General features: G+C 39.4%; 1 long non-coding RNA gene across 1 annotated transcript in view; it reads left to right on the top strand.

The window, feature by feature from the left end:
• LOC111540264 overlaps window positions 1-20,223 on the top strand; it is a 186,575-nt gene that overhangs the window by 65,529 nt on the left and 100,823 nt on the right. Inside the window, exons 2-3 of the long non-coding RNA XR_002730925.1 lie at window positions 8,419-8,718; window positions 9,626-9,745. This is a non-coding gene — a long non-coding RNA (uncharacterized LOC111540264). The remainder of the gene's footprint in view (window positions 1-8,418; window positions 8,719-9,625; window positions 9,746-20,223) is intronic.

The raw sequence follows: 20,223 nt of genomic DNA, 5'->3' as shown, positions 1-20,223 counted from the left end.
CGAGTGCCTCAGTTCTTGACTTTATTCCGTTCCTCTCAATGGAGTCTTAAAATACTGCATTGCAGCTAATCACATCAATGACCTCACTGCAGAGAGAAAATCATCAATCCTAGATCACAGAATTTTGGAGTAATCAGGACTCTGGGGACTTTTAAATAAAATCATAAGATGTGAGTTAAAGTTCACTGATATCCCATGAGTTTTACTTTAAGTAAGAAGTGCAGCGTCATTATTTTTTGCCTCCAAGTAATTTCATACTAGACCTATCTGGAAAAACCCTTAAAATTTTTTGACATCTCTGCAATTGTGATATATTATCATGGCAACTGTGCTTCCATTCCCCCTCCCAGTTGATATGCTGTGATCAACGTTGAGCTTGTTCTTTTTATTTACATCAAGTTAATGTGATTTTCCAACTTCCAGAAAAACTACCTTCTCATTGGTTGCTCAGTAGCTAGCTTAATGTTTGGATATGGTGTCAGCTAAGTTATGCCCAGGCATTCAACAATGGTTGATTAATTTATAAACTTGTAAAAGGAGATTTATGTTATTTTATTTAAACAATGGAGAAAAAGGGAGCTTCTTTTCATGTTTATGCTTTTAAAAAACATAATAGTAAAACATGCTTTATTTTGTGCTTAAAATAAAACATATCACACAGTAGCATTGTAACTTTTATTTTAATAATGATAATGTGAGATTGGGTTTATTTCCACAAATATCCTGATATTTTCATTCACATAAAAAATTCCAAAACATTTCAGTTTTAGATAAAGTAATGTTGTAAGTTTTCATCACCCAGCAGGTCTATGTATCATGAATGCATTGAGCAATGACCCAACCCTCAGTTTCGCTGGAACGGCACGTGTCTCATGAGTAGGCATTATTTTGAATTTTCCCGAAAATTTTATTTCCATGTCCCTTTTAATTTTTTTCTTTTTTCTTTTCCTTTTTTTGAGATACAGTATCTCTCTGTTGCCCAGGCTGGAGTGCAATGGCGTGATCTCAGCTCACTGCAACCTCCGCCTCCCAGGTTCAAGCGATTCTCCTGCCTCAGCCTCCTGAGTAGCTGGGATTTACAGGTGTGCACCACCACGACAGGCTAATTTTTGTATTTTTAGTAGAGATGGGGTTTCACCACGTTGATCAGGCTGGTCTCGAACTCCTGACCTTGTAATCTGCCTGCTTTGGCCTCCCAAAGTGCTGGGATTATAGGTGTGAGCCACTGTGCCCGGCCTTTAATTTAAAAAAATTCCTAGACAAGGTTAATATGCCAATCTGGTGTATATATTGGAACCACAGGAGAGGAGGAAAGTGGCTAGTATGGAACCAGGTCAATAAGCTGAGATTGAATCAGTGACAGATCAATCTACTACAGACTTGACTAATCATTGCTGAAATATCAGGATATATATACATGACAACAAACAGAATTGGGGTATGGTCATTAAGAGACTAAATCCTTCCTTTCCTGGGAACATATCTAAGTGGGACACTCCATCCTCTCACATGCAGGCCTAAATTTATTCAGGAGCATTTAATAATAATTTGTCAATTGACAAATATTGTTTGAATGTTTGCTCTCAATTCAGGGTTGGAGGAAGATGCTGTCAAAAATTTGACAGTGGTAAAAGATGCCATAAGTGCACTCGGAGTGTTTATCATCTGCAAGGAAATTACAGTAAATTCAGCATAGTTGTTCCAGAACACTGAAGAGTACAACCGTCTGCCAGACAGTGTGCAATGTGCCATGGTAGGAGAGAGAGAAAAATACTGTTGCTGCCTAGAAGGAACTTGCAGTCTAGTGAATGATATAGACTCATAAGGAGGTAATTTCAATAGAATATGCTACATGTAGGGTGCTGATGTGACAGAGGCAGCTCACTACCACTTGTTAGGGCTTGGAAAGGCTTCCTGAGAAGATGATGTCTAATCTGAATCTTGCCTAAAGAATTATTTATTTAGTGTCCATTAAAACAGTGGAATCTTTGCTTCATGCTGGGAAGTTAAAGGAGAAGGCAGTGTCTATCTTTGAGGGGGATTTTTGTCTAATTTAAGAGACAAACAGGTTATAAAACACACCACATACACACAGAGTGGAATAGGGTATAGACTATAACAGAGGTCTAAAATTTGTTTTAGGAGACCAAAGGAGGAACCCAGATCCTTTTGGAGGGAGTTAAGAAAGGTGGCCTACCCAAGTTGCTATTCAGTGTACTAGCACTGTGAATAGAGTGATATGAAGATACATAGAGGAAGGAGTGACTAATTTTGCCTGGAAGAGGGTAGAACTTTCTTAAGACTTTGTGGAGGAGGGGCATTTGATCTGAGCACTGAAAATTAACTGGAATGCTCCCAGGTAGGAAGAGTTAAATGAGAACAGAATAAAATCTCAAGAAGATGAGATAGCATGAACCAGTGCTTGGGGTTGTGAATAGCTCTGGTGTATTTAGAGAAACAAGGCCTACTTTGGTTTGGCTGGAACTTGCGGGGCACTAATAATGGTTTGGATGTGTATCCCCTCCAAACCTCACATTAAAATGTGATCCCCAGTTTTGGAGGTTGGGCCTAGTGGGGGATATTGGATCATGGCGGCAGATCCCTCATGAATAGCTTATCACCATCTCCTTGGTGATGAATGCACTCTTGTTCAGTTATTTCACACGTGCTCTGGCTGTTTAAAAGAGTCTGAGACCTCCCCCTTCTTGCTCTTACCATATGAGGCACCCATTCTTCCTTTACTCTCCACCATGATTGGAAGCTTCCTGAGGCCCTCACTAGAAGCAGATGCTAGCACCATGTTTGTATAGCCTGCAGAACGCTGAGCCAATTCAATCTCTTTTCTTTATAAATTACCCAGACTCAGATATTTCTTAATGACAACACAAATGGACTAACATAAGAAAATCGGTACTGGGAGCAGGGTATTGCTATAAAGATACCTGCAGATGCAGAAGTGACTTTGGAACTGGGTAGTGAGCAGAGGTTGGAAGAGTTTGGAGAGCTCAGAAGAAAACAGGAAGATGAGGGAAAGTTTGGAACATATTAGACACTAGTTAAATGTTTGTGACCAAGGTGCTAATAGAAATATAAATAGTGAAGGCTAGGCTGACAAGGTCTCAGATGGAAATGGGGAAGTTACTGGGAATTAGAGTAAAGGTCACCTGTGTTATGCTCTAGCAAAGAACTTGGCTGCATTGTGTTTATGCCCGAGAGATCTGAGGAAGCTTGAACTTAAGAGTGATGACCTAGAATATCTGGTGAGCAGCAAAGCATTCAAGATATGACCTGGCTGCTTCTAACAGCCTATGATTATATACAGGATCACATACAGGAGCATATAAATGACTTAAATTTGGAACTTTAAGTTTAAAAATTTGGAAAATTTGCAGCTTAGTCATGTGGTAAAGAAGGAAAAAACCATTTTCAGGAGAGAAATACAAGTGGTCTGTGGAACAATCACTTGCAAGAGAGACTTGCATGACTAAAGTGGAGCCAGGTGCTAATATCCAAGACAATGGGGAAAAGGCCTTGAAGGCATTTCAGAGATTTTCTAGGCAGCCCCTTCCATCACAGGCCCAGAGGCCTACCCTGCCGCTCTGGGAAGTTGCTCCTTGCATCCTAATCACACTGGCTCTAGCCTCAGCCCAAAGGGCCACAGGTACAGTTCAGGTCAAAGCTCCAGCAGGTGCAAGCCTCTGTAAGCCTTGGCAGCTTCCATGTGATGTTAGGCCTGTACGTGCACAGAATGCAAGAGTGAAGGAGGCTAGGCAACTTCCATCTAGATTTCAAAGGATGTATGAGAAAGCCTGGGTACCCAGGCAGATGCCTGCTACAGAGGCAGAGCCCCCATAGAGAACATCTACTAGGAGAGTACAGAGGAAAAATGTGGGATTGGAGCATCTACATAGAATTTCCATTGTGGCACTGCCTAGTGGAGCTGTGGGAACAAGGCTGCTGCCCTCCAGACCCAAGAAAGGCAGCTTACATTCTGAGCCTGGAAAACTTGCAGACACTCAACTCCATACCATGAGAGCAGCCATGAGGGCTGCACCCTGCAAAGCCACAGAAGCAGAGCTGCCTAAGGCTTTGGGAGTCCACCCCTTACACCAGTGTGCCCTGGATGCAGGACATGGTGTCAAAGTAGATTATTTTAGAACTTTAAGATTTGATGACTGCCCTGCTGGGTTTCAAATTTGCATAGGGCCGATTGCCCCTTTCTTTTGGCCAACTTCTCCCTCTTGCAATGGGAATGTCCACAAAATGCCTCTACCATTATTGTATCTGGGAAATAAATAATTTGTTTTTGATCACAAAGGTTCATAGGTTGAAGGATCTCATCTTCAGATGAGATTTTGGACTTGGGACATTTGAGTTGGCACTAGAAGATATTAAGACTTTAAAGGACTATTGAAAAGTGATGATTGAATTTTGCAATATGAGAAGGATATGAGATTTCAGGGGTCAGGAGAAAATGATACGGTTTGGATGTTTGTCCTTTCCAAATCTCATGTTGAAAGGTCATCCCCAATGTTGGAGATGGGGCTTAGTGGGGGATATTGGGTCATGGGGATGGATTCCTAATGAATGGCTTAGTGCAATCCCTTTGATGATGGGTGAGTTCATGCTCAGTTAGTTTACACGAGATCTGGGTGTTTAAAAGAATCTGAGACCTCTCCCTTCTCTCTTTGAGTCCCATTCTAGCCATGTGATATGCCTGTGCCCCCTCCACCTTCTGACATGATTGGAGACTTCCTGAGGTCTTTACCAGAAGCAAATGCCAGTGCCATGCTTCTTGTACAGCCTGCGGAACCATGAGACAAACAAATCTCTTTTCTTTAAGAATTACCCAGCCTCAGGTATTTCTTTATGGCAGTACAAATGGACTAATATAGGCATGGAAGAAATTGAAGAAAACAAGGTCAAGAGAGTGGCCTGGGGCAGAATGTGAAAGTCAACCTGAAGAAAGGCAATGAGGAGCCTTTATTGATTAACTGGAAGTTTTGAAAAGTAACTTGGGCAGGAGGGGCAGGAAGGATTGGAAGGAGAAAGATTAAGACAGTGATTCTCAACAGGAATGGGAAATCTATAAGAATAATCTGAAAGGCTTTTGTAAAATACACAAGGCTGTTTTTTCCTCCACTCTTCTGTCTCCTTCAACCACACTTCTGATGCAATATGGAGTTGTGGGAAGGTAAGCATTTTGAAAAATGCTTGCTAGGTGATACTGATAAATCCTTCCCTCTACCACTGCTTTAATTTAGCCAAGAGTTACTTAAGTAAGGCTGTGACAACAGAGATGATAAAGAATGGATTTGAGAGGCACGTGAGTTGGAATTACATAGGATGGATTGGATGAGTGTGTAATGGAGAGGAAACATGACAAACAGGTGTTTAGTTTGAGTGACTGAGATACTATAAACTGAAATGAGCCCAAGAAGAGGAGTAGGCTTTCTGAACATAATTGTGGATTCTACTTGATACACGTAGAATTTGAAGTCACTATAGACAGTTGATAATATAAAGAACTGGAATTCAGAAGAGCTTAAAACCATAGATACCCAAGTCATTTGTGAAGCAATAGACAGTACCGTAGAAGTATTAAACAATGGCAACAGAAAACCAGAGGCAAGGGAGATCTGTATTGTCTGGAGCAGACAGATAAGTCTTCTTGGATAAGTGAAACTTGAGTTGCATCTGAAAGTATTAATAGCTTATTCAACTTTGAGAGATTAAAATTGGAGATCATTTGCCAAAAGGTATGGGCGAGAAAGAAAAATGCTGTTTCAAGAGGGCAGGATAGTAATATGAATGACTTAATAATAAAAACTAATATACTTCCATTTATTCTTCACTCCCAGTGGGAGCTATTATTATTCACAATTTATAGATGAAGAAATAGGTTCAGAGAGGTTAAATAAATGGTCTGAGTCATTCCAAGTAGAGCAGTGTCCTTGAATCTATAACCTTTAACTCCAGACTCTTGTTGTAATCCATAGATTGTATGTCATTAAAGGCAGGGTTTATTTCTTAATTATTTTAATATCCCTTGTGGCTAGTATATAGCCTGAAAATAGACGCTAAGTCTCTAAGTACATATTTTTTGACGTAAACTGAAAATTATCAGTTCTTTTGTGCATCAATTTAAGTATTTATCATTTACAGTTAAGACTAAACAGAAGTGAAACATTGTAGGACTATTACCTTAAAGATCTTCAGATCCAACTGACTCACTTTATAGAGGAGGAAATTAAGGCCCAGATAAAGGAAGAGACTTACCTAAAATCTCACAGGCAGTTATCAGCAAATCTGGAGCAAAACCTATGCCTCAATTTCTCAACCAGGACTTTTTTTGCATACCATTCAATCTAAGAGCACCACATTTACAAAGTGTGAGACTGTCCTCCCTCTTCTGAGCTCTCTGAAGTTAGATGGACACAAAAAACAAAGAGAGGCATAAGAGGCAATTTGATAGATAAGAACTCTTGGACTATTTTTTTCAATCAGCAGTCTAATCATTGGATTGAATAAGAGAAGGCTGATACAAGAATCAGACACAGGAATTCTCGAGCAATTCATCTGAGAAAAGAACAACAACAATGGTTTGAAGGGAGGTAGTATATTTTTCAATGGATTCTAATGGCATAGTATGGAGTTACCTTTGTTTGTCTTGCTATCTTTTAAATGTAAAACACAGTCTCACCTACCTAAGGCAGATGAGAAGAAATACCATCCCTGGTCCCTGGTCCAGGGCCAACATACAGAACCCTGAAGGGCACTCACAAGCTGTGCAATTTGGAGGACTCCCACTACTCTGCTTTCCCAGGCTCCTCATCTGTAAATGAGAGGATTAGATTAGATTTATCTAGCTTTTATTTCTCACTTCCTCTCTCAACTAAATCCCTGCCCAAAGATGATGAGCCTATTCCTACCAGCGAGTGAGGTGAAGAATTAACTTGAGGCTGTCTACACTGTCATGGATCATGGCTCCTAGAATTAACTTGATTCCTTTCTACACCAGCATAGTTGCTGGCTCCTAGGGTGGGCAGATTCTGGTCCTGCACCAACCCTGACTGGTGACCTTCTTGCTCTATCACCACCATGTGGGTCTAGGTGGCTTCTTTGGTCCCTTCAGCTCAAGATGCTGGTTGATACTCAGTGAAACACCACTGTTCACAACAACAAATTGAGTGTGAGGAACCTGATCTTCTCACCAATTTCCTGCTAACTTGTCCTCCAAGTCTCAACTCAACTCTGTCTTTCATAATTTACCTCCTCTCTACATTGTTGATGAGACCACAAACTGGCCTCACTCTTTATCTGCTTATTCTGTTCTGCCCTCAGTCTCTATATTTTTTTAGTGTCTTTTTTTTCTTTTTAAAATGTTCTTTTTTAAATTTAGCATACCATTAATGAAAGAATTTTACATTAAGTTGAAACACTGACATTCATTTTTGGTGTACAGTTTCTATAAATTTCACACATATATAGATTGATGTAATCATCACCACTAACAAAATACAGAACATTTCCAAAACTCCAAAGAATTCTTTCATGCTATTTTTTTATAGTTATACCTTCTACTCAGCCCCAATCTCTGGCAACTGCTGATCTGTTGAGAATGTCATCTAAATGGAATCATATGCGTGTAACTTTCGTTTTAAGAATGGCTTCCACCACTCAACATAATGCTTTTGAGATTCAGCCCTGTTACTGTATGTATTCATAATTTCTTCTTTTTTACCCCTGAGTAGTATTCCATTGTATGGATATGCCATACTTGGTTTCTTCATTCACTGATTAAAAGACATCTGGATCGTTCCCAGTTTGGGGTGATTAAAAATAGAACTATTATTAATATTCACATACAGGTATTCAAAAAGTTTTTCTAGGGTGAATGCCTAGAAATGATTGACCCCTTAGTTTTGATTCCTTCTCACTTTTGAATCTAGGTTTGCCTCACCCCTGGACTAGTGATACTGAACCGATCCTGCTGCCTTGCCTTTTCCTCTGATGAGTAGTCCCTGTCTACCAGTTTTGGTTCCGTCTCTTCCATCCCACCACCCTCTTCTTTCTGGCTAGGAGCTCCAAGCACATAATAAAACCAAAGCCCATTTTAATTAGTCTAAATCTTTTTCAGCTGTAAATTTGCTATGATTTGGATTATTGCACCAGTATTGTAGTACCCTCTGCTGGCTGATTCGCAAAGATGGCTTTATGCCTGTGATAGAGGAGAAACTGCAGGTACAATAGAAAAAAGAAAAATATGATGGGAGTGAGGAGGAAGAGCGGTGGCGAACTACCATTGTAGTGACAGCCTGACTGGGACACTCCATGTATTTGGTGCTACACATATAGATAAATGCTGCAATATTTTTGTGGAACCCTACAATATTGTGCTTGTCTTCTCAATTGTAGGCAAAGATGGGCTGTCTGGAAAGCTGGACTCAGCCTGGAGCATGTTCCCCAGATTGCTATTTTGTGAAGGCTTCCGCATACAAATGACTCAGATCCAAACATTCAAAAATGATCTTGGAGGGCCATCTGGTTCTTGCTGGTTCTAAAAGCTTCATTCAGCCTGGAATATGGATCCAGTACAAAAGATAGTGAGAGCTGTTCATTGAGGTTTAACATGTTCCACTGACCGAGGCTAGAAGCTGGCTTTTAAAAATAGCCAACACCGACGCTCCAAGGGCCAATTGCTGATGCTTGTCACAGGTCAGAGGAACTCTGATAAATATTTAATTGATGATGATGTGGTTGTATGGAGGTTTACACACGCACGTGTGCACACACACACAGAGCAACACAATTTTATATCATTAGAAAACACGTTAATTTGTTTGGGTGTCTGAAACAGTCTGGGAATTAGGCTGAACCAGCATGTCAGGCAGTGAGAAACCGTGTAATTGTTGTGATGTGTCATTTTTAATTCGTGACGACAATACTGCCAACCTTACCATTTGGATCATGGTGCTGATGGATTTGCCATTTGCACTAGCTGGCTGCTTGCTTTTCTGATCAAATGGCTGCCTATTCTGTGGCCAAGGGACAGGGAGTGTTTCCTATTTGGGAGGCTCATGAGCTGCATGAGGATGGGAGACTACAATTTCAGTCTTAGTTTCTGGCTCCAACCAAGTTCAGACAGAGATGGGACATCTCATGACGGGGACACTGGACATCAAGAGAATATGGATTGAAGACAGTCACCTCATTGGACAAAATGCATGAAGTGGCATTACTTGATTCACTTTTTGTTTCTATGGGCTTTGGCTGTCTCGCTGGAAAGTGGTGTGAGAAGAGGTGTGTGTGCTTTCTTCAGCTTATGCAGACGAAACCAAAATATATCCTATATAATGACATTGTCATTCATTCTTTATGCTTTGTCATACTCTAGGATGTAAGATTATCAAATACAGGGATTGTATCTTGTTTATACATACCCCTAACCTTGCACAGTATCCAGCAAAGAGAAGACATAAAAGGAGAGCTTGTTAAATGCTCTGAGTAAAGGTGTGGCTTTTTAAAGGCACTGATAGATTGGATGATATCTATGACTGTTGGGGTCATGGGAAATTACTTTACCTGCATCTTAGATAATTGATCTTTCTGTATTCACTCCCAGTGAAGATCCTGGTGTTACACATCCAATTGTTCACCTCCTTCCAAGACTATGACATTCCAGGAAACCTTCAGTGCTAAGACGAACTGATATCTAGAATAGCTCCTCGAGGAAGTACAACCGGTAAGTCCTTACCAGTGAGTTTAACGCTTTGTTTGTAAAATGTACAAATAACAACAAAGATCCCCCATGCCTGGCAAAGAGTACCCATGCCCCTGCCACATACCATGAAGCACAGCCTCTCAATGGTCAATGGCAAAAACTAATGTTTGTCTGTCCTAATGTGTATATTCTATAGAGATGGAAATGGCATTTAAAATGATTTTTGTTAATGGAAACATTTAGCACGATTGGTTTTATAAAGTTCTAGTGAGCTTTATGGTCTCCAAAAAAGACTGGCTAGGGCTCTGCAGTTTACCAGCTTCTTTCGACAAAGCTTCTCTTCTACTCTTAGTATATCATATTATACTTTCAATGAAATCCGAAGATTTCTTTTTGAGTAGATTTCTATAGGGGTTCCACCTCATATCATCCCTGGAGACCTATGCTGGCATCTGGTGAGTTTAATAATGGTGATTGTAGTACTTGTATATTTTTAAAATTTTGGTAAAAAAATACATAACATAAAAATTACCATCTTAACCATTTTTAAGTGTATGTACAGTAGTTGTAAACTAATTCACACTGTTGTGCTAGCATCACCACTATCCATCCACAGAACTCTTTTCATCTTGCAAAACTGAAATTCTGTACCTTTTAAAAATGTTTATCCATTACTCCATCACCTCAGCTCCTGGAAACCACCATTCTATTTTCTATCTCTATGAATTTGAACTCTAGATACTTCATATAAGTGGATTCATACAATATTTGTTGTTTTGTGATTGGCTTATATAACTTAGCATAACGTCCTTTAGGTTCATCCATGTTATAGCTTGCGTCCAAACTTCCTTCTTGTTTAAGGTGGAATAATATTCCATTTTATGTGTATACCACCTTTTATTTATCCATTCATCCATCCATGGACACTTGATTTGCTTCCATTTTTTGGCTATTAAGAATAATACTGCTACAGATCTTTCTTTGAGTCCCTGCTTTCGATTCCTTTGGGTACAAACTCAGAATTGGAATTGAGAGATCAAATGGTAAATATATTTTCAGTTTTTTGAAGTACCACTACACTAGTTTTCACAGCAGTGGTGCCACTTTACATTCCAGTAAGAATTTTAATTTTTCCATATCCTCATCAATACTTATTAGTTTCTGTGTTTTTTTTTAAATGGTAGCCATCCTAGTAGGGGTTATAATGGGGTAAAGTGATATCTCATTATGGTTTTGATTTGCACTTCTTTAATAGTTATGCTGTTTTTTTTTTTTCTCTGCTTATTGGTTACTTGTGTATCTTTGGAGAAGTGTCTACTCAAGTCTTTACTCATTTTTGAATCAGGTTGTCTGTTTTTTTTGTTGTTGAGTTTTGGTAGTGTTTTATATATTCTGGATCCTTTATGAGATCTATGATTTGCAAATGTTCTCTTTCATCCAGTGAGTTGTCTTTTTACTCTGTTAATTTTGTCCTTTAGTCCACAAAAGCTTTGAACTTTGATGTAATTTATCTACTTTTTCTTTTATTGCATGTGCTATTGATGTTATATCCAAGAAATCATTGCAAAATCCAGTGTCATGAAATTTTTCTCCTGTGTTTTCTTCTAAGAGTTTTATAGTTTTAGATCTTACATTTAGGTCATTGATCTGTTTTGTTTTACCCCACCCTAGACTGTGAATTTCTTGAGCAGAGAGACTGTGGCTTTTCATCATTGTATTCTAAGCACTTAGCATCTACCTGGCACATAGTAAGTGCTCAGTTAATTTTAGTTGTATGAAACAACTTCATCAGATATAACAAAAATAAACCAAAGATTATATTTTTAGTGATTCACTAGCTTAATAATAATTAATTATAGCAGTTTCAAAAAGTTTAAGTGCTTTGATAATCCACAAAGAAAGGTCTGAATTAAAAAGGCAATGCTGCTTTCAAAGCTTGAAGGACTTTTTGGCATTTTATTTATTTACTTTTTCCTGAGGATGTTTAATGAAATATTTGGATATTTGTCATAATAATTGTGCTCTTTTGGACTTAAGTGCCTTTATCATGGGCTCTGTGCACAGTTAGCTCTGTGGGGAAAACAAAGATTTTTGCCAAAGAAGATTGTTTCTTTTATCCACACGTGGGTCCCTGAAACTCTGGGCAAAGCAGGAGGTGAAGAGCTGGTCATGTTTGTTTCCTGTCTTTGGGTGAGTTATTCGACATCTCTGAGTCTCCCTCAATTTCTTCATTTAGAAAGCAAGAGGGGAAAATTAGAACCTGTACATGATTCCTTCTAGTTCTAAAATTATGAAATTTTAGCTGTTGGTGACAAGACAATTCTAACAGGAGTAGAAATTCAACTATTTCTGGGAACAAACAAAGACAAGGTTTACCACAATCTGATCTCTCACAGAGAAACTTCCTACCACAAAAATAATCGGGATAGTTAGAGGGAAGGCTGTGGATCAGTCCTCAGAGTTATATTCCTGCTTTTGCCATAAGTGCTCGTGAAGAAGGGGGCTTTGAAAATAAAATAAAATTACTATTATTATTGTTGTTGTTCTTGAATCAGGGACAGCTCCACATTTTCAGCCTCTCCAGAGTGAATTGTCTTATACATATATATACACACACACATATACACATATACATACACACATATACACATATACATACATACATACACACACACATATATGTATATGTGGCACGACCAGTTTAAAAGATAAAAGAGCTCTTGGTAACATTACTAGTTAAAACTATTGAGGCCGGGCACGGTGGTTCACGCCTGTAATCCCAGCATTTTGAGAGGACGAGGCAGGTGGATCACTTGAGGTCAGGAGTTCAAGGTCAGCGTGGCCACCATGGCCAAATCTCATCTATACTAAAAATACAAAAAAATTAGCTGGGTGTGGTGGTGTGTCCCTGTAATCCCGCTACTCGGGAGGCTGAGGCAGGAGAATCACTTGAGCCTGGGAGGCAGGGGTTGTGGTGAGCTGAGATCGCACCACTGCACTCCAGTCTGGGCAACAGAGTGAGACCCTGTCTCAAAGCAAACAACAACAACAAAAATGAGTACCACCCCCTACCAGTCCCACCCATACTCCATATGCCCCACATGTTTTGTGAGCCAGTTTCAACCATATTTGAGAGACAGTTACAACTACCATCTCCCTGATGGACACCTCTGCAAGGAGCGGCCCGTGGTATACTGGTATCTGATTCTGGGGTCTGTCTTCTACTATGGCCATTATTGGATCATTCTGAGACTGGGTATTAGGCTCTCTTTACGGTGCCAATCAAACAGCAAGTTTTAGCAGGGGCATCAGGGAGATCTGTGTTCTGACCTCTGCTCTTTCTGTCTATGTGAAGTTTGGGTACGTGACTTATCCTGCTGAGAATGGGTTTCTACAAGTCCAAAATTGTAAGGATTTTATCTCTTGTTTTATATGACAGAGATATAGAAAATATTATAGATATATATTTTATATATAATGTGTAAAAATTATATAATTATATATAAAATATAATATATATGTAAAACATATGTATTATATATCTATAATACATAATTGATATCTATGACATATGATATATATGATATATAATTGATACCTGTGACTTATGATATAAATGATATTAATTGATATGTTCATATAATATAATTATATATCACATTATATATAACTTTCAATCTGTTTCATCATTGAATGTAACACTGATATATATCAATTATATATCATATAATATGTATCAATTATATAATATACATTGTAAGTATATAAAATATTTAATACATCATTTTATGTAATATATAGCAGATATATAATATCTGTCTGTATTGATTATATATATGATTGGATTTGCTGAAAGAAGGGGAAAAGCAGAAGGTGCTAATTTTTCTTTAGCGTCTTCTATGTGCCAGTTACTGTGCCAGGTGTTTACATAAATTATCCTGTTAATGCTCAAACTGCTCTGTGAAGGAGCCATTGCTGGGCTCATCTTAGGGTAGGATGATTGATGCTCAGAGAGGTTAAGTGACTGATTTAAAGTAACACAGCAGATACATAGAAGAATCAGAATTTCAATGCATATTTGATTGGCTGGATGTAACACCACTGATTTTTCTTGCACATCCATATACTTTGACACAGTACAAAGCTGATATATTCCACACTCATGGGGACCTACTTCCCCCTCCTCCCACTGCTGAAATTGCTAATTTGCTTTCTTCTTTTGGAGTTTCTGAGAAAGAGAGCTCTCAACCTTTGAGTCTTCTGGTGTTGACCTTTGCTGAAGAACAAATAACACCTATTTTTCCCAGAAGTTATGTTTTCTAGAGAAAAATGCAGCTTTTGGTCTAATATGGGAGGCAGACAATTGCTCCAAAGACAAATATTCAAACATAAGGAAAGCTTCATCCGTGATCCTGCCTTGAAGTCATTTTTCTCCCTCTTTTCCTTTTTTAAAATTTACTCTCTAAAAACTTATTCTCTCTGGGGCCCTGGTAAGTATGATAGTGTCCACATTCCCAGTCTGGGGCCCTGGATTCACAAAAGGCCAAGTTGACGTTCATTCTGCATCTGGCTTATTTGATGCCAGAGGAGCACCGAGGTCTCCTGAGAGAACCAGGAGAGATTTGCCTCCTGCAGAGGTTTGGATAAGCCCCAGCTAATCTCCGTGGCTTCTTAAGGGCACACCTGCTTGTCTGCCAGCCAGCAGCCTCCTCGTTCATTTCCCTTGGGATGGCTGGGGTCAGAGGGCCTCCAGAAAGCCTTTTATCTTCCCCCGCCCTACCAGGCCCCCCTCAGCAGCACCTGGGTCCACACTTAAGACTTCCTTTGAGGAGAGGTCGAGACGTTGTCCCTCCCAGAATGGGGGCCGGTGCCCTTTTCCTTCCCTTTGAGGCGGCTCACTTGTTCCTTCCTTCTAAATCAGAGTTTGATTCAAACTTTATCATGCATGGCTCAAACTTCATCCCGTGGGGGCTAAGCTGATCTGAATTAGTTTCTGGGCTGCTGAGCTGGGGACATGTAGTAGGTGTTCAGTAAATAAAGATGACGTCTGATTATGATCTGCTGAGAGTTCAGGAAAGATACACTGTCAACTTTCAATCTGTTTCATCACTGGAATGTAATAGTAACACTGATAATATTAAAATGTCAGAGAATTGAAAAGTCACTTTTGTTTAGCTGTGGGAGGCAGGGGTTCTCCCTTCCTCTTTTCCCAAATCATATCTTCCTTCTAAATTATCTCCAGAAGTGGTTAGTAATTAATTGTAATTATTAGTAGTAATAATACTAGTTCTACTAGTATTTAGTAGTATTGCTACTAAACTAGTGGTAATACTAATATTACTACTGCTAGTTATCTTTACTAATAAAGAGAATTAATAGTAAATCAGAGTTTGATTCAAACTTTATCATGCCTGCAACAAACAGTAGTAAAGTAATCACCTGGCTTTACAATATCTTTACTAATAAAGATAATTAGTAGTAATTATCCTTAGAAGTGATTGGTTTGTTTTCTGTGAGCACTCTGGTTAATATGGGTGGTCAGAGACTGGTATTTGGCATAGGAAGTTTCTGAAGATTGTCTTCTTTCTCTGTTTCTCTTTCCCTCCCTTCCTTCCTTCCTTCCTTCCTTCCTTCCTTCCTTCCTTCCTTCCTTCCTTCCTTCCTTCCTCTCTCTCTCTCTTTCACACACATTTTCTGTACATAAAATAGAGAAGGAATATTTTTGAAGAGGGTACTACTAATGATAATTTGTATGAGAATGAGGCTAAAAAATCAAATTAAGAAAACTATAATCTTCTCTTCCCTTGAACTCATCAGTTGTACAGGTTTATCATCCCAGTCTCTCCTCAATCCACTAATATTTGTTGAGCTTTTAGTCTAAGTCCCTGGGCTGAGTAAAATGCAATGATTCCAGCCCCATGGAAACTTCATTTTAGCTGATAAGATAGGCCATCAGAGTTATGTGAGAATTAATTGCTTGTAGATTGATGGCGTGATGATGAATTTGAGTGTTAAACAAGGAAGGGGGATGAGTAAAGAGACGTCAGTTGCTCTGATTATGGATCAGGCATGAAATCAGAACTCATATATATTTCATTTATCTTTCCTAAAACCATGCAAGATAGACAGTATTATTCCCACTTTATAGAGGAGGAAATGGAGGCTCAAAGACATTGAGTAATCTGGCAGACTCATTGCAGAACTAAGACTATAATCCAGATGACACAATTAATACTTGAAACTCAAGCTGTAATTTGAGCCTGGCACTGGATCCAAACAACTCTTGAATTCCATCCTGTTCAATCTATACGCAAACATGGCTGTAACTGAGGCAGAGAACGTGCATAGGCGGTCATTCTTGATATTAATACTCCAAAGTGATTTTTTAAAAAGGAGAACGAATGTAAAAATAATTTACCAGCTAATTGCTAACTTTCCTTTTCTGTCTGGAATGTTTATGTATCAGGGTATGTGGTGATTTTAAACTATAGGTTTTAATTCTTTTAGCTGGAGTGCTCTACCTCTCCCTCTGCCTGCAGCGTCCCCAGTATCATTCTCCTGCTCCCTGGAATGCTTTGGCGTTGTCTCTCCTCTGATAATGTATATACAAATGGAGCCTCCGCACCACCCTTGTCCCCAGCGAAGCACGCAAACAGTGCGCAGACAGACACCATCTAGGAGGCTGCAACTCAGGACCATAATATTGTAGCAGAAAGTAGAAAATAAAACCACCAGTGCTGGGTACAGGATAATAGCATAATAGGATAAGTGCGAGAGAGTCAGGAGGCGGTAATGGCCCTGGAGATGGAGAAATTCTGGGAAAGTAGGACAGCATAAAAGCGGAGACACCATCTGTGGGATCCAGGCAGTTGTGAGTGACTCTGAATGACACAATATGGAGATCTGTTCTACAACACAACAAATAGTAGTAAAGTAATCATCTGGCCCTACAATTGTCAGACATTCTTTGTTTGAAACGCCACCTTCCCAGCCACGAATACCAGTGTAGCCATGGTTATAAACGGCAAGGCTATAAATGGCCTCTTCCTCCAACCAATTCAATTTGCAGAAAGTGAGAATAAGAAACAATTTCCTCCCTAGATGGACTCTCCCCTAGACTACAGTGGACACTGCACATGCCCGCAATCCATCTTATCCAAGTATAATAAACAGATACACAGTTTACTAAGTCTCTCTGTCCTCCTTCCCCTACCCTTCTTAGCCTCTAGTAACCTCTGTTCTACTCTGCTTCTATGAGAGCAACTTCTTTAGTTTCCGCATATGAGCGAGAACATGTGGTGTTTAACTTTCCGTTCCTGGCTTATTTAACTTAACATATTGTTCTCTCGGCTCTCATCCATGTTGCCGCAAATGACAGGATTTTATTCTTTTTTTATGGCTGAATAGTATTCCATTGGGCATATAAACCACATTTGCTTTATCCGTTCATTTGCTGTTGGACATTTGGGTTGATTCCATATCTTGGCCATTGTGAATAGTGATGCAATGAACATCAAGGTGTAGACACCTCTTTGACATATCAATTTCCTTTTTTTGGATAAATACCCAGTAGTGTGCCGGGTATGGTGTCTCAAGCCTGTAATCCCAGCACATTGGGAGGCTGAGGCAGGTGGATCACTTGAGGTCAGGAGCTTGAGACCAGCCTGGCCAACATGGTGAAACCCCGTCTCTACGAAAAATACAAAAATTACCTGGGCCTGGTGGCGGACGCCTGTAGTCTCAGCTACTTGGGAGGCTGAGGCAGGAGAATTGCTTGAACCTGGGAGGCGGAGGTCACAGTAAGCCGAGACCGTACCACTGCACTTCAGCAGTGCAACAGACCGAAACTCCATCTCAAAAAAGAGAAAACAACAACAACAACAACAACAAAAAAAAAAACAACAAAAACCCAGTGGTGGGATTGCTGGATATGTTTTTTAAGAAACTGCCATACTGTTCTTCACAGTGACTGTACCAACCAGATGGGAGAGATAAATTCTAGTGCTTTAGAACACTGTAAGATGACTGTAGTTAACAATAATATATATTTTCAAATAGCTAGAAGAGAGGATAATGAATTTCTCAATACACAGAAATGGCAAACATTTGAGATGATGGATATGCTAATTCATCTGATCTGATCACTACACATAACATGTATCAAAATATCATGATGGAACCCCCCAAAATGTACAAATATTTTAAAAATCTCAAAAATTTAAAAATAAATTTAAAAAATCTATATGAATGAAAAGCTATATCAGAAGGGATTAGGAAAGAAACTAAGCTTTACTGAAGGTGTCTATGTGCCCGGCAGAATGCTTGGCATTTTGTATATATCATCTCATTTGACCCTCATAACAACACTCTAAGGTTGGTGGCACCATTGAGATTATAAAGATGAAGAGAAGGAGGCTCAGAGAAATAAAATAACTTGCTCCACTTTACCCAGTGGTGGATCCAGCATTCTCATTTGGGACTGGACGACTTTCAGGTCAAGCTGTTTCCTCTACATCCATGGTTCTCCGAGGTTGAAGATGCATTATATCTCCTCCTCTCATATTCTTTGCCAATTGTTCATTATCCAATAGAGGGTTTACTTTTTTTTTAATTTTATTTTTTATTTTTTTTTGACGTGAGATGCTTATCTTTAACTCTCTGGAAATCTGGAATCAGCTAACCCAAACTTTCAAGTAATTAAAATGACCTTTCTATATTCCAACTTTAGTTGAAAGAGATAAAGAGAGATAAACCAATTAGCTTAAGAGTTTAGACAAAGCATTAACTTCAAGAATATACATTTATTTCAGTATACTTTTTCAGCTTTATCTTCTATAAGCTTGTGTAACCCATGACCCATGGGGCACATGTGACCCAGGATGGCTTTGAAAGTGGCCCAATACAGGCCGGGCGCGGTGGCTCAAGCCTGTAATCCCAGCACTTTGGGAGGCTGAGACGGGCGGATCACGAGGTCAGCAGATGGAGACCATCCTGGCTAACACGGTGAAACCCCGTCTCTACTAAAAAATACAAAAAACTAGTCAGGCGAGGTGGCGGGCGCCTGTAGTCCCAGCTACTCGGGAGGCTGAGGCAGGAGAATGGCGGAAACCCGGGAGGCGGAGCTTGCAGTGAGCTGAGATCCGGCCACTGCAGTCCAGCCTGGGTGACAGAGTGAGACTCCGTCTCACAAAAAAGAAAAAAAGAAAGAAAGTGGCCCAACAAAAATTTGTGAACTTTCTTAAAGCATTATGAGGTTTTTGTTTTGTAATTAAAAATAATCTCATCAGCTATTGTTAGTGTTAGTGTGTTTTATGTGTGGCCTTAGACAGTTCTTCTTCCACTGTGGCCCAGGGAAGCCAAACGATTGGACACCTCTGATCTATACCTTCTACTCTGTTGAACTATGACTGTTGAAATTTAAAATGATAACCCAAGAGGTGTGACAAGGACCTAAATCATTACAGAGGACCAAGGAAGAGAATAGAAGAAAGAGTACTGACTGGAAAGTCCCAAGAACATGGACTTGAATAGGTATGAAGCCACATAGATTGTTGCTCCAGGCAAATTGATCACTCTAACTCCAGTTCCATCAGCTGGAAGGTAGGCATGTAGTATCTCAAAAGACAGTTGTGAAAAGTCAGTGAGATAATTTGTGTATAAATCATCTAGAATAAGAAATGTTATTGTACCTGCTCAATAAATCTTAGTTTCCTTCATAAAGCAGAAAAATAATTTTCAACCACAAGTAAAACAAAGTGGATGTTGGTCATTTAGAGTTTTTCCTTTATTATCACTAGGGTAGCATCTGTGAAGTGAGTCAAGAGGGTTGGGAATACTGAGGCCACTTTGTCTATAGAAAAGGCAGAAGTGCACTCCCAATATGGAATTCATTTCTTGGCAAGCAGTTCTCTGTCTCCTATACTATTCTTGCTTCCATCAGTGAAGGTTCTCACCGTTATATGTCATATACTGAACAACAACAATAAAAACATCCAAGATTAATGACCAACAGTAGAATTCACCAGTTTATTGCTTTAATTCAACAGCATAATTTTCTTTGAACAGATTTAGCCAAGGGAAGCAAATGGTATAGTACTAGGCTTAAATCTCTATGGTGACTGTATTTCCCTACAATCCATTGTTTATGGCTCTACGCTATACCTAGATAGCACAATCACCTTTAGAGACACTTTTCTCCTTATTTCATCAGGGGCTATGAATCCAGATAGATCACGTGCACACTAATGACCTCTACCTGTTGAAGACCACGAGAACAAGAAATGCTTTGAGAAAGATATTTAATTGTATTTACAAATGAACCTTGAGAGAGGTAACATTGGGGTTAAGACCACTATCTGGCTTTTTAGTGAAGCAGACCTTGGTCTTAGATCTACCATTTATAATCTTATGATATTGGGAAGGTGATTTAATTTCTCTGAGCTTCTTTCCTTCCTTCCTTCCTTCCTTCCTTCCTTCCTTCCTTCCTTCCTTCCTTCCTT

The sequence above is a fragment of the Piliocolobus tephrosceles genome, chromosome 13, assembly GCF_002776525.5.
Source record: "Piliocolobus tephrosceles isolate RC106 chromosome 13, ASM277652v3, whole genome shotgun sequence".
Classification (NCBI taxonomy): domain Eukaryota; kingdom Metazoa; phylum Chordata; class Mammalia; order Primates; family Cercopithecidae; genus Piliocolobus; species Piliocolobus tephrosceles.
The sequence above is the reverse complement of the archived record's forward strand: the minus strand, read 5'-3'. Positions and strand labels throughout refer to the sequence as shown.